Source organism: Natator depressus, chromosome 14, assembly GCF_965152275.1.
Source record: "Natator depressus isolate rNatDep1 chromosome 14, rNatDep2.hap1, whole genome shotgun sequence".
NCBI lineage: Eukaryota > Metazoa > Chordata > Testudines > Cheloniidae > Natator > Natator depressus.
In genome coordinates, this window is record NC_134247.1 from 34,239,436 (window position 1) to 34,253,926 (window position 14,491).

At 50.7% G+C, this 14,491-nt stretch overlaps 1 pseudogene; it reads right to left on the minus strand.

Moving 5' to 3' along the window:
* Positions 1-1,132: 1,132 nt before the first annotated feature.
* LOC141998718 (acetylcholinesterase pseudogene) lies at positions 1,133-2,638 on the minus strand (annotated as a pseudogene).
* Positions 2,639-14,491: the final 11,853 nt, after the last annotated feature.

Here is a 14,491-nt window from a genome sequence, read left to right on the forward strand (position 1 = left end):
ACCTTAGCTGCTGGGGAACTCATACGCAGGGACATGGGGCAATTTATCCCCATACACTAAGGGCACCAGAGTCTCTGTCTCTCTCTGTCTCACACACACAGTGTTGTTGTTGTTATGGTGAGAGTGCTAGCATGTGTCTAATCTATGGGCAATCACAGACCTCACTGAAGTTGGTGTGTATGCTAGCCACCATTCATTCAAGTTAAGTGAGGAAGCAATTAAATGTCCTTTTGTTTAGAGATAACAAACAACAGAAGCCACCACCCAAGGCATTGGACCACATGTGAAGACCTGAATCGAGCACTAACTCTGGGAGAATAAGGGGGGTTTCCTTGGGACTGATTGCAAACTCAGGGGCTGGGGTATTAATTGGTGGATCAGGGTGTGTCAGAAGCAGACAGGACCAAAAAGCCAGAGAAGAGGCTGGTAGCATAGCCCTGAGAGGGAGCAGAGTCCGAGCTTCTTGAGGCACAGAACTGGCTGGAGATACATGCTTGGATATTGTGAACAAGGAAACTCTGCTTTCTGTTCCTGCTATGTTCAGGCACCACGACTTTGCACACATGCTTTGTAAATCAACAGGATTCCACCAAAGAAATACCCAACTCATACAGTCAACTTTTCTTCCTACCATAAACAACTCAGCAAGGCCCAAATTTTGGCTACCATCTTGGACTAAGGGCAACCTTATTTTTTAAAGTTCCTTATGGTCCAGGGACACTCAGGAGCCAACGGCCAAAATTTTGTCTTTTAAAAATGGCCGCCTTCTTCTGTTCTCAGTGGGGCTGAAGTGACAAGATTCCCCTTAGTCAAATGGCCACCATTTATCTCTGTGGGACTCAAAACCTCAGGATGCCCTCAGTTAAGGATGCCCTCTTGCCTTCATGACTGTGCATTGAGGCTGACTCTAGTAAAGATGGCCACTGGTTCCCAGAGTTGCTAATGGGACAAAAGCCAGGCTCTCATCTCGGAGGATGACGGTGCTGTCAGAGAGCAGGGAGAGACAGTGATGGGAGCAGATGAATGTGGGAAGAGGGGGGAAAAAGGGGCAGGCAAATATGTGAAGGCAAGGGAGGGACATGGGGGGGCAGGTGACTATGAAGAGGGGGAGGGGAGGATGCCGTGGTATGCCTTACCCACTCCTGGCAAACTCCGCCCAGTACCGCATCACCCTACGGCTGAGCGCTGCCTCGGCCTCCGTGTGTGTGTGGTTGGCTCCCCCCTCGGACGCCAGGGTCCCGAAGAGATAGAGTAGCTCGGTGGTGTGCACTGCCCCCATCCAGTGGGGCCAGAGCGAGCCAGAAGAGCGGTGTGCAAAGAAGTAGATGTACGCAGGGGTCCCAGCCTTTGCCAGCTGCCTGGCCAGCTCAGTCATGGGGCACAAGAAGAGGTAGTCGCTGGCAGCTTGGTTCATGGCCCAGCGGTGCTGAGCTGGGCCGCGCCCCTTCCCCTCCTCGCTGTACCTCAGCGCTGCCGCCTGGACAGAGAGATTTGGCAATCCTGGCACCATGAACCTTAACCCCTCCACCAACTCCTCCCAGCCGATCAGGCTGTCATTCCCCAGGCTGAATCCGGGAGCGCCGAACATCAGGAACATGGAGCCTTCATTGGCTGTGATGCCGGTCAGGATGGGTTTGGTGTGGATGTGCCCGGCCTCCAGCAGCCGCCGTGGCTCATCAGGGAGGAAATCCCCATCCACCGTGGGCAAGAAGGGGAAATCAACCAGCCTCTTGTTCCTTGTGATGGTGAAATCGTGTTGGACAAACTCCTCCGAATCCTTCCTCTTCAGACAGTCTACCACAGCACTGTCACTGCCCTTGCCACAGCCCATCAGTCGGCCGAGTGCCCGGGCTCTCTCCCTGGCCTCCTTTTGGCTCAGCGAAGCCCAAGGTGCATTGGCGACCCCGCTCTGCAGTGCAGCCCGGGCAAAGAGGTGCCGGCTCCCCGGTGAGAGGAGGTGGAAGGCGACCGAGGCTCCCCCGGTGCTCTGGCCAAATAGCATCATCCGTGCTGGGTCCCCACCGAAAGCGGCTGCATTCTTCTGCAGCCAGCGCAGTGCCAGGCGCTGGTCCCACAGGCCGGCGTTTCCTGGGGCGGCTGGTGGTAGCGAGAGGAAGCCCAGCGCCCCCAGCCGGTAGTTCATGGAGGCCACAATGACGCTCTCAGTGGCAGCTAAGAAGCGCCCGTCATAGATGTCAAGGGAGGCTGTGCCGATGAAGAATCCCCCGCTGTGGATCCAGACGAGGACGGGGACTAGTGCGGGGGACTGGGGCTTAGGCACCCACAGGTTGAGGAAGAGGCAGTCCTCTGAGAGTGGTGTGGTAGGCAGCCACATGGCACTGCCAGGGTAACCAGAAAACATTTGCTGGGGGCAGGAGTTGCCATAGCTGGCGGCCTCCAGGACATGCCTCCAAGGCTTGTGGGGAACTGGCTTCTTGAAGCGCAAGGGCCCCACGGGGGGCTTGGCGTAGGGGATGCCCAGGAAGGCGGTGACTGGGCTGGAGCCAGCTAAGAGGTGTTTGCCCCGGACAGGACCACTGCTGGTGAGCACCACAGTGCCATCATTGGAGGCAGAACCAGGGCCTAGCAGGGAGAGGAGCAGCAGCAGACAGGGCAGTGCAGGTAGGGGTCCCAGCATGGCAGAAGCTGGAAGGGAAACCACCCACAGGGAATTATTTGTTGGGCCAGTACTAGCTGGGAGACATAAAGCCTGGCTGGTGGCATGGGGCCAGGATGACATGGGAGGGACACACTGCCCCATTGCATGCCTGGATCATCTGAGTATATCCCATTAAATCATGCCTCCAGCACTGCTGCTCGTCAGCCCCTCCTCTTGTCTGTTTGTGGCACATAACAGTCTAGCCTCCTATGACTCTCCTTGACTCTGGGCTCGTTTCAGTTGTGTAGGGTTGCCAACTTTGTAATATTTAAAAACTGGACATTCCAGGAGGAGTACTAGAACCTCCCCTGCCCTGCTTCTTCCCTCTGAGGACCCAACCCCCATTCGCTCCTCTTTCCCCTCCCCCTCCCCCCATTGCTCACTGCTTTTTCCCTCTCCTCCCATCCCTGTGTGGGTCGGGAGAGACTCACCTGCAGAGCCGGGGCTGAGAGCTGCAGCCACTGGATGCAGGCAGGAGGCAGCCCTGGCTGAGTAGGGGCTGGCGTGGGTGATAAGTCAGCACCTCCCTGCCTCCCCTGCCCACAGTGACCAGACACTGTCAGGTCCCCTTTTCGACCGGATTTTCTGGTTGCAAACCAGACACCTGGCCATCCTAGTTGCTGGGGTCGATGTGAGGGTGCTGGTGGCCTGTGATATACAGGAGGATGGACTGGGTAATCTAGTGGCCTTAAATTCTATAACATTGAAAATGGCACCAGCACGGCCATGCAGGAGAGTTTGTTCTCTACTGGGATAAACTCGCTGAATTTCTGCCAGGGAGCACTAGGCAATGCGTGCTGGAGCTGTGCTAAACCCTGGGAACCAGCGCACCCGGCACATAGCCATAGGTGCCAACTTTGTGGGTGCTCTGGGGCTGGAGCATCCACAGGAAAAAAAATAGTGGATGCTCAGCACCTACCAGGAGCCCCGCAGATCAGCGTCTCCCACCCCAGCCCTTTGGCCTGCTGGCAGGCCCCATCAATCAGCTCCTCCCACTCCCTCCCGGCACCTCCCGCCCACCATGATCAGCTGTGTAGCAGCCTGCAGGAGGCATGGGATGGGGAGGAGCAGGGGCAGGAAGAGGCAGGGGAGGGAGTGGAATGGGGTGGGGGTGGGAAGAGGCAGGGCTGGGGGAAGGAGTGGAGTGGGGGCAGGGCCTGGGGCAGAGCCGGGATTGAGCACCCCACGGGGACTGGGGAAATCAGCACCTCTGCACATAACCCTCACCCTGAGACTGGAAGAGGGGAGTGATTGGGAGCACCCTCTGCCATGACCTGTTGCCTGAGGCTGTACCATCTCCAGAGGGGGTTCTCATTCAGCGGAGACCCCCCTCATCGAGATTAAAGGGCCACTCCACAACCTCTCCAAGCTTGCCATGGTGCAGATCTGAGGAAGGGACTCCAGATCTCCACTCCCCATCCCTTGCTGTCTCCAACTGGAGCAGGCATTCCTCCCAGCCCCACCACCTCCCCTTAGCCCAGGAGGCAGGAGGGAGTGGTATATAGGCCAAATTTAGCTAATGTGAACTAGCGAGAGGCACATCCACTTTGCCAACTGCAGACAAACCGGCAAGGACTTGACAGATGTCCTATCCATTCCTCCTTGTTCTAGGGATTCCCTGTGAGCCACCACTTTCGGTTAGCCCAAACCACCCCCAGGGAAACTGGGAGAGATGCACAGAAAGAGGGCAGGAATGGTGCATGGCAGTGTGTGAATACTAGTGCAGATGTGGGCATCTGGTGGGCACTAACAGTCAGCAAGAGGGATGTCAGAAAGGGGTTGTGACTCACTCTATATGATTTTATTAAAATATGCTAATGAGTGTGAATATAATGTAACTGGAATATGATTCATGCAAAAGGTCTCTTGTAAGGTATCATTACAAAGCTTATAATCTACTGAGTGTGTTCATCCTATTTGTATAAATGTATCACTCTTGTATCTGAAACTAGAAATATAAAATATAACTTGGAGGGCCTATTGTAATTATCAAAGTGTGGGCCATTAATGGTGTTTTGGAATCTTGAAGGCTCCCATTAACCAGGACAATTGTCTGTAGATGGCTCTATTTCACTTGTAAGTTTTCCTGTATACATGTGTGCTGGCAAGTGGGTAATGAAGCCTTACAGTGACATGTGATCATGTCACCAGAACTGGAATCCATCTTAAACCTGGTGTTTTTCGATTTGAAGGGGGGGTAGACCCAGAGAGACAAAAGATTCCCGCCTTGTGCCAAAATCATATAAGGGGGTGGAACAGAACAAGAGAGGCAGCCACCATGAGGAACCCCCTAGCTACCACCTGAGCTGGAACAAAGGCTGTACCAGGGGAAAGGATTGTGCCAGACTAGGAAGGTGTCCAGTCTGTGAAAGAAACTTATTGAAACATCTCTAAGGGTGAGATTTTATCTGTATTCCGTTTGATTAGACATAGACTTGCGTGTTCTATTTTATTTTGCTTGGTAATTCACTTTGTTCTGTCTGTTACTACTTGGAACCACTTAAATCCTATTTCTGTATTTAATAAAATCACTTTTTACTTATTAATTAACACAGAGTACATATTAATACCTGGGGGGGTGGGGAAACAGCTGTGCATATCTCTCTGTCAGTGTTATAGAGGGCGAACAATTCATGAGTTTACCCTGTATAAGCTTTATACAGAGTAAAATGGATTTATTTGGGGTTTGGACCCCATTGGGAGTTGGGCATCTGAGTGTTAAAGACAGGCACACTTCTGTAAACTGCTTTCAGTTAAGCCTACAGCTGTTAGGGGACGTGGTGCAGACCTGGGTCTGGGTTTGCAGCAGGCTAGCGGGTCTGGCTCAAACCAGGCAGGGGACTGAAGTCCTAAGCTGCCAGGGCAGGAAAGCAGGAGCAGAAGTAGTCTTGGCACATCAGGTGGCAGCCCCCAGGGGGTTTCTGTGATCCAACCCGTCACAGGGGTGACACGTTTTTAATATTCCTCCACCTTCCCAACACACCTAGTGAAGCGTCAACTTGGGGAGGTGCCTCTCACAGCCATAACAGCAGCCCTGCAACTCTGTGAGTTTTTTTTTTAAAAATCCTCATGCACACTTGGGGTATTGTCTACACTACAAAATTAGCTGAACTTAATTTAGGTCGATCTACAGCTTCCGCAATAATTCAATGGGCTCTGGGTGTCTGCACTACCCTCCTTCTGCTGGTGGCGCACATCCTCACCAGGAACGCTTACACTAGCTGAAGTGGAGCATTGTGGGACACTGACAGCCACACAGGGCTCACAGCTGGAGCTCCCTGGCCACCCCCTGCACAGGCTTGATTTCACAGCAGGGAGCCTACCAGCAGTGAATTTTCCAGCTGCCTTCTGCTCAGAGCAGCAGTGGGGGACTCACAGCTGGAACTGTGAAACTGACAAGAATGTCTATTTCACTGCTGTGACATTGAGCTCTGTACCAGCCTCAGAAGGTGGGGAGCCTCCAGTGCCTAGCTGACAGCTGGCGGGGGGCAGCTGTGAGCCCACCACAGGCTCAATTTCACAGCAGGGAGCCTACCAGCGTGAAATTGACATTCTGGCTCCAGCTGTGAGCCCCAGCTGTTGCTCTGAGACAGAGACAGCCCTGAAACTGAGAAGGATGGCAGCCACAGGAGGGGGTGTAAGTAAGGCAGTGTCTATAGGGACACTGCATCACCCTAATTATAAAAGGGGAATCCCTCTAACTGCAGCCCTGGCTCTTCTCTGATGCCAGGGCAAGCTCTGGCCACTTACCGCAACTAATCCCTGTATCAGTACAGCTCCACCTAACCCAATGAGCATATTGGCAGAAGAAGAAGAATGGTTTAGACCTGTATTGGGCACAGCATGTCACAGAAACCAGCAGATTTTGTTCAGGATAGGTCAGGTTGGTTTGGTCCCAGGAGATCCAGGGGGACACTACTCCTGGATAAAAAGAGCCACCTTGTGTTAGCAGGGAAAGCAGATAATGTGACCTCTTTCTGATTAAAGGTGTTGTTGCAAAATAGTGGATATTTGGTTCTTGTAGGGACCCGAGTTCTTTTCCTAGCTCTCCTTGATGTGAATTTGTGCCATGCTTGCGAAACAGCCCCTTCCTGTCTCTTCTCCACCAGCTACTCTGTACAAACCTGATTGGCTGGGGGAAGTGCCAGTCAAACACTATATCTAGTAGCTACTGACTAAAGGGTGAGGGATGTTATAAACTCACAACCTGGAGTGGAGCCCATGTAACTAACACACTGTCCTGAGCTCACTGCCAGCCAGACCAGAGTGCACAGACAGGTTGGACTGTTGGGGCGGGTATTGCATTGGGATGGAGCAGTGAGTCTGTGTGTGTATCTAGACAACATGGGTGGGAGAGTAGAGCCGGTTGACTGTATGCTGTGCCAAATCTGTGTAACCCCTGCTAGAGATCCTGACCTGGCTCTGCTCCTGGCTTAGGTAACAGTGTTGCGCTGTTGTTAAGTGTGGTGCTTGTTCCAGGGACTAACTCTGGAGGGAGTATTGGTGGATAGGACCACGGAACCCCTCTTCCAACCCTTGGAATCCCCCACCTGACAGATGTCTAGTTACAGCTAACATAACTTGGGGGGGAAATGGGCAAATGCTACTTTATAGCTCCCCTAAAGTTGGGAGGGGAGGAATTGGTGAACCAGGGCTGTGATGCTCAGAGGAGCGTTAAGAGCATTGTGTAGAAGAAGTAGGATTAAAGTTCCTTACTCTGTAACTGAGTGCACCTTTCCCCTCCGCTACTGGGCAGAGTGTGGAGGAGTCTGTCTCCCTCAAACCAGGTGTATGCAATGTAGCTGTAGCTTTGTCAGTCCCAATTATCACCTGTGGGTGAACCCCTGTCACAAAGCGATCACTGTATGTCTGACACAGGGGTAGTTAATAGGCAGACTGCAGGCCAAATCCAGACCACCAGGTGCTTTAAAATGGATCCTGAAATCTTTTTATTTACTTTTTATCATTATCGCTGTTGTTGTTTTATTGTTTTCTCTGGAGTCTGGACCTTGACTATCCTTTGCTTGACCAAGAAATTTGGACCTTGACAAAAAATAATTGACTCCCCCAGGTGTCCTATCAGTCCTCCTCCTCAAAGGAAACCTGAACAAAACTTCCAAAAGACAAGCCTGGGAGCTTAAATTCATTACTCTGCTAGACACTAAAAATCATGGACTGACCAGACACACTGGATTTATGGCTTATTACAACAGTCTGTAACCCACTAACTCCCCTTTTGTCCTATGAGGTGTTATAAGGCCACTCTACCTTCAATGGTCCCTTACAATATGGGTTAACTGCATATGCTAAATAATCTGTTCCAATTTGCATTTAGCTGTGAGATCCTCTCCCAGCCCTGAAGAAGAGTTCTGTGGAGCTCAAAAGCTTGTCTCTCTCTGTGTTTTCCCCTGAGAATTGTAATTAGAGGGGGTGTTTGAATTTCCAGGGGGGTGAGGGCTGAGGGGTGAGACCGTGAGGGTGAAGATGGGCTGTACGTTTTCATGGGCAAGGCAATTCGGCGCTAACTCCCAGCCCCACGTTTTAAACATTATAAAACACCAGTAAACATCAGCGTTTGAATTTCTGATGATTTATTGGTGTTTAGAAATCTTCATTTGAAATTATTAGGTGGGCCAACATCCCCAAAATGAATGTGCTGACAGCTGTGTGCGGAAGTTTGTCTGTGTTCATACTTTTCAAACCTATTATGCTTTTTTCAGACACAAATAGTTGATCATATGTATGCCTTTAAAGTGCGTATTAATGTGTCTATTTCAATTCAAATTTCCAACCAACGACTACATGGAATTTTTTTCCAACTAGAAAAGTTTTAAAACACCTAGATCTAGTTGGAAAACAACTAAATTGGCAACACTGCGCTAATTGACCATGGTGCGGGTGGGGTGGGGGGAGGAAATCCCTGCTCTCACCCCATCAGAACTTGGTCCAATAAGGGATATTACCTCACCCACCTTGTCTCTCAAACAAAGTGTGACATTTTTACCAACGCTACGAGACAGACCAACAGCAGGTGTGACACTTAGCAAGTCTGTCTTGGGATGCTACATTAGAAGTCCTGGTGCATCCCCCAGAGAAGAGGCCCCTATAGGCAGGCCTCAGCAGTGTTCCCTATAATTTTTCCCATGCATGTGCAGAATGAATTTTGTTATGTGCACCAATATGGAGGTGATGTGTGACACCTCACCTCCATATTGGTGCACATATGGGGGGTGTGGGGCTGAGGGGTTCGGAGTGTAGGAGGGGGCTCAGGGCTGGGGCAGAGGGTTGGGGTGCGGGGGGGTGAGGGCTCTGTCTGGGAGTGCGGGCTCTGGGGTGGGGTCGGGGATGAGGGGCTTGGGGTGCAGGCTACGGCGGGAAGAGAAGACTCCCCCCAGCTCTCTCTCCCCACAGCAGCACCTGGGCTGGGGGGCTAAGGCGCCTCTCCCTCTTGCATCAGCTCTGGGGCTGGAGCCACGAGATAGGTGCCTCTTCCCCTCCACGGCAGGTCAGGGGCTGGGCTGGGTTGGGGCCAGGGGAGGGGCACCTCTCCCCTGGCCGCAGCAGGTCATAGAATCATAGAATATCAGGGTTGGAAGGGACCTCAGGAGGTCATCTAGTCCAACCCCCTGATCAAAGCAGGACCAATCCCCACCTAAATCAATCCAGCCAGGGCTTTGTCAAGCCTGACCTTGAAAACCTCTAAGGAAGGGGATTCCACCACCTCCCTAGGTAACCCATTCCAGTGCTTCACCACCCTCCTACTGAAAAAGTTTTTCCTAATATCCAACCTAAACCTCCCCTACTGCAACTTGAGACCATTACTCCTTGTTCTGTCATCTGTTACCACTGAGAACAGTCTAGATCCATCCTCTTTGGAACCCCCTTTCAGGTAGTTGAAAGCAGCTATCAAATCCCCCCTCATTCTTCTCTTCTGCAGACTAAACAATCCCAGTTCCCTCAGCCTTTCCTCATAGGTCATGTGCTCCAGTCCCCTAATCATTTTTGTTGCCCTCCATTGGACTCTTTCCAATTTTTCCACATCCTTCTTGTAGTGTGGAACCCAAAACTGGACACAGTACTCCAGATGAGGCCTCACCAGTGTCGAATAGAGAGGAACGATCACATTCCTCAATCTGCTGGCAATGCCCCTACTTATACAGCCCAAAATGCTGTTAGCCTTCTTGGCAACAAGGGCACACTGTTGACTCATATCCAGCTTCTCGTCCACCGTAACCCCTAGGTCCTTTTCTGCAGAACTGCTGCCTAGCCATTCAGTCCCTAGTCTGTAGCGGTGCATGGGATTCTTCTGTCCTACGTGCAGGACTCTGCACTTGTCCTTGTTGAACCTCATCAGATTTCTTTTGGCGCAATCCTCTAATTTGTCTAGGGTCCTCTGTATCCTATCCCTACCCTCCAGCGTATCTACCGCTCCTCCCAGTTTAGTGTCATCTGCAAACTTGCTGAGGGTGCAGTCCATGTCATCCTCCAGATCATTAATGAAGATATTGAACAAAACCGGCCCCAGGACCGACTCTTGGGGCACTCTGCTTGATACCGGCTGCCAAATAGACATGGAGCCATTGAGCACTACCTGTTGAGCCTGACGATCTAGCCAGTTTTCTATCCACCTTATAGTCCGTTCATCCAGCCCATACTTCTTTAACTTGCTGGCAAGGCTGGGGCTGGGTTGAGGCCAGGGGAGGGGTGCCTTTTCCCCGGCTGTGGCAGGTCCGGGGCAGGGCTGGGTTGGGGCTGGGGGAGAGGCATCTCTCTACACCACAGCCCTGAGCACCTGTGCGACGCTTAATAGGCTGCTGCACGGCCGTGCGGCCGCACAGCTTAGAGGGAACTTAGGGCCGGAGTCCCCTTAACTATCCCTGATCCCCTTTAACAAACACCCCTCCCCCAGTCAGTAACTCCAGGTCTCTGCTGCACTCACAGCTTGGCTCCATCCTTTACCCAGCTCCCCGCTACAGGGGAGAGGCCCTTTCACATCAGGGAAGCGTAGGGTGACCAGGTGTTCGGTTTTTGACCAGTTGAAAAGGGATCCTGGCGGCTCCGGTCAGCATCGTTGACTGGGTTGTTGACTGTCCAGTTGGTGGCACTGCACAACAGGGCTGGCAGGCTCCCTGCTAGCTTCCACGCTCTACATGGCTCCCAGGAAGCAGCAGCATGTCCCTGCTCCAGCTCCTACTCGTAGGGGCAGCCAGGGGGCTCCGGACACTGCCCCAGCCCCAAGTGCCGCCCCCGCAGCTCCCATTGGCCAGGAACCATGGCAAATGGGCACTGCGGGGGCGGTGCCTGTGGACAGGGCAGTGTGCAGAGCCACTTGGCCACTCCTCCACTTAGGAGCCGGACGTGCCGCTGCTTCTGGGAGCTGCTTGAGGTAAGCACCGCCTGGAGCCTTCACCCCAACCCCCTCCTGGGCCCCAACCCTCTGCCCAGCCCCGATCCCCCTCCCGCCCTCCAAACCCCTCGATCCCAGCCCGGAGCCCCCTCCTGCACCTCAAATCTATTATCGCTGGCCCCACCTTGGAGCCCACACCCTCAGCCGGAGCCCTCACCCCCCAAGCCAGCACAGTGAAAATGAGAGAGCATATAGAGAGAATGAGCCAGGGAGTCTGAAATCCCTTCACCCATGCAGAGGGGAGGTCTACTAGAGCAGGGCTGATGCACTTTTGGGGTGAACATACCCTTTGGATCCTATGGTAGACCTGTGCTGGCCTAGATCCAGGGATAGGACCCAGGAGTCCTGAACACCCAGCCCCCCTTCTTTAACCACTCCACTCTACCTCACTCCCCTCCCAAAGCCAGGGTTAGAAACCATGAGTCCTGACTCCCAGTGTACAGCACAGGTATCCGTATTGTGACTTGAACCCTAGCTTTGGGCAGAGAGGGAGGGTGGTTTGGTGTTGAGGTTACAGGTAAGGGGAATATAAATCAGGACTCCTGAATTCTATCACAGCTTGGGGAGGGGAGTCTAATGGGTTAGAGCAGGGGGTATTGGGAGACAGGACTCCTGGGTTCTAATCCTGGTTTGGGGAATGGAGTGTGGGGTAGTGGATTGGAGATGGGGGGAGGCTGGAAGCCCAGATTCCTGGGTTCTAGCTCTTGGGTGGGAGTGGAGTCTAGTAGGGTAGAGCAAGGGAGCTGGGATTTAGAAACTATTCTATTCCCATCCCTTAAAGCAGCTTGAAAGGCTGTGTAAGTGGGAGGGGGAATTGCTTTGGGAGGGGAAGAGAGAGATTCCAGTTTCAGTCTTTCTGAGATGTCATTAAACTGTTTGGACCTAGGGTGCCTGTCTAAGAGCTGGTGGAAATCAAACACTCACCTTCCTAGTTCCCCAGTTGCAGGTTGCACCTCTCTGTGTGTGTTTCACAGCTCAACCTGAAGGGGAATGGGAGACCTCAGGAGTCTTCTGATGCTGGAATAACAGCCAGGGAGCAGTCACTGGAGGATTATCTATCCCGAAAGAACCAACCCCACTGGGCTCGGTGATAAGGAGGAGGAGATAAGGTCCAGACTGCTAGGGAGCCCAGAGCAGAGGTCGGTGACCGGGAAAACAGAGATAAACAACCGGTGGCTTGCAGAAAGAGAAGATCTGTGGTAACTGGTGGGCAAGTAGCTCTGAAGTGGGGTATGGCAGCTGGTTAACAGCCACTGCTGCTCAGGGATCCCTAATGCAGCCACCTCTGTGGTGGGGCACAGCAGCTTTTAAAATCCCACAGCAATATAGAGTTGCTATCAGAAGGCTCTGTGTATTGCTAAGGGAGGGGAGGCTGCTTGCTTTCTCTCTCTGCTCAGTGGCTGAGCTTCCTGGGTCCGATGCTGCTCACTCAGTGAATAAGGGGATCATCTAAACACGAAATCTGGGCAAAAACAGCTCAATGCTAGCATTTTAAATTATGGTCCACACATTAGTTGTGTCTTGAGGGTTGGTTCCTTCTCTTCTGCATCAAGCCTTTGGCTGGAATACAAGCTTAGACCTAACTGGCAAAACTCCCTATTGCCTGGGCTGATAGATAAATGAACTGCTGCCTGCCAGATTGGTAGAGTCCATGTGGGAATGGTCTGATATATTGATCTGATTCAGCTAATAATTAATGGTTGATTCACGTTATTATGAATCATTCTGTTATTAACTGGACTTCTTTATTAATCTCTTATTAATGTGCTTATTTCCTTTTCAACTTAGCTTTATTTTGTTCACTTAATACATTATATAAAGTTGAAAAACTGTGTTGACAAATGTTACTTCCCCAATGATCTGAAGCACTAAGAGGCCTGGGGTTAGTTCTATACCACCTTGAAGTGGTCTGTTATATTCTAGTCTATAGTTCTCAGAAGGGAAATACATCTGTGGGAAATTGAGCCGCTTGGAGGGTCTTACAAATCTGCTGGGACTGCTTTAATCCAGGACTGATTGACATGGGTCCCACTGAGTGTATATCTGTGGAAATTGCCCCATCTCTGTCTCTCTTTTCCAGGGAATAATCAGTGGCTTTATTCCAGGGTGGACTGATTGAAATGGGCCACCTTGTTTACACTGGCCTAATTAAAACAACAGAAGTGATTTCCACTCCTTCTTGTCAACTGTTGAGAATTGCCTACTTCCAACTTAAATTGAATTGGCTCATTAGCACTGACCCCCCCACTTGGTAAGGCAACTCTCATCTTTTCATATGCTGTGTATTTATACCTCCCTACTGTATGTTCCACTCCATGCATCTGATGAAGTGGGTTTTAGGCCACCAAAGGTGGCCCAAATAAATTTGTTAGTCTCTAAAGTGCCACAAGGACTCCTCGTTGTTTTTGCTAATTAAAATAAAAGTAACTGAAATCACTGAAACCTTGATTTTACTGATCAGTTTTAATCTCACTTTGCATTTTAACTTTTTAGTTACTGTCCTAAAGAAAGGTTGATTTTCATTGGTTGGTACCCATTAAAACCTGTTGATACATTATTAAATGTAGCCTTTATATTAAATTTAGTACTTGTTTTTGCTAACTGGCAGGTTACACTATATCTATATACATTTATTTGAGCAATTAGTTAACATACATTTAGATTCTTTGTACTTTTTTCTTGTGTTAGAAAATGGAGAATGAAGCATTTCTTATTTACTAGATGATTAATATTTTACTCGTGATTTGTGTCCAGCTGTATTTGGCTGGAAACTGGAATTCAGTTACAACTGCACAAAACCAGCACTTTTTTATGAGTTAAATAAAACTACCTTCAACGTGATGGGTACATGAGGAGGGGAAAAAAGTTTTAATGCAAGAACTGCTTTGTTTAATAAGTCAGTTGTTTATCAAAAGAAGTGTGACCTGTAGGTAGTGAACTGAACTGATTGTTTCTGGTCACTCTGCCCTTCAAGATTTCAGAACTAGTAGATCTCACCCTGTGACACCTCATTTGTATTCATAGATTGGAAGAGGGGACAAAAAGTTTTCTTGCTTTTTCAACTCCTAATCATTTTCTTAACATTGAATGAACTAATGTCCCTAGCCTCTGTTTGCCAGAAGCTGGGAATGGGCAACAGGAGATGGATCACGTGATGATTACCTGTTGTGTTCATTCCCTGTGGGGCACCTGTCAGAAGACAGGATACTGGGCTAGATGGCCACTGTCAGAAGACAGGATACTGGGCTAGATGGACCTTTGGTCTGACCCAGTACGGCCACTCTTATGTTCTTAATCACTGAACTGAACTAGTTGAATAAACTAAAAGGAAGAAAATGTTCTCTCTGCACCTGCCAAAGAAGTGTCAAAATCTGGTTTAGCACTTCAACAAATGCTGGTTAAGGTGCATAATCAATTATGGAGAG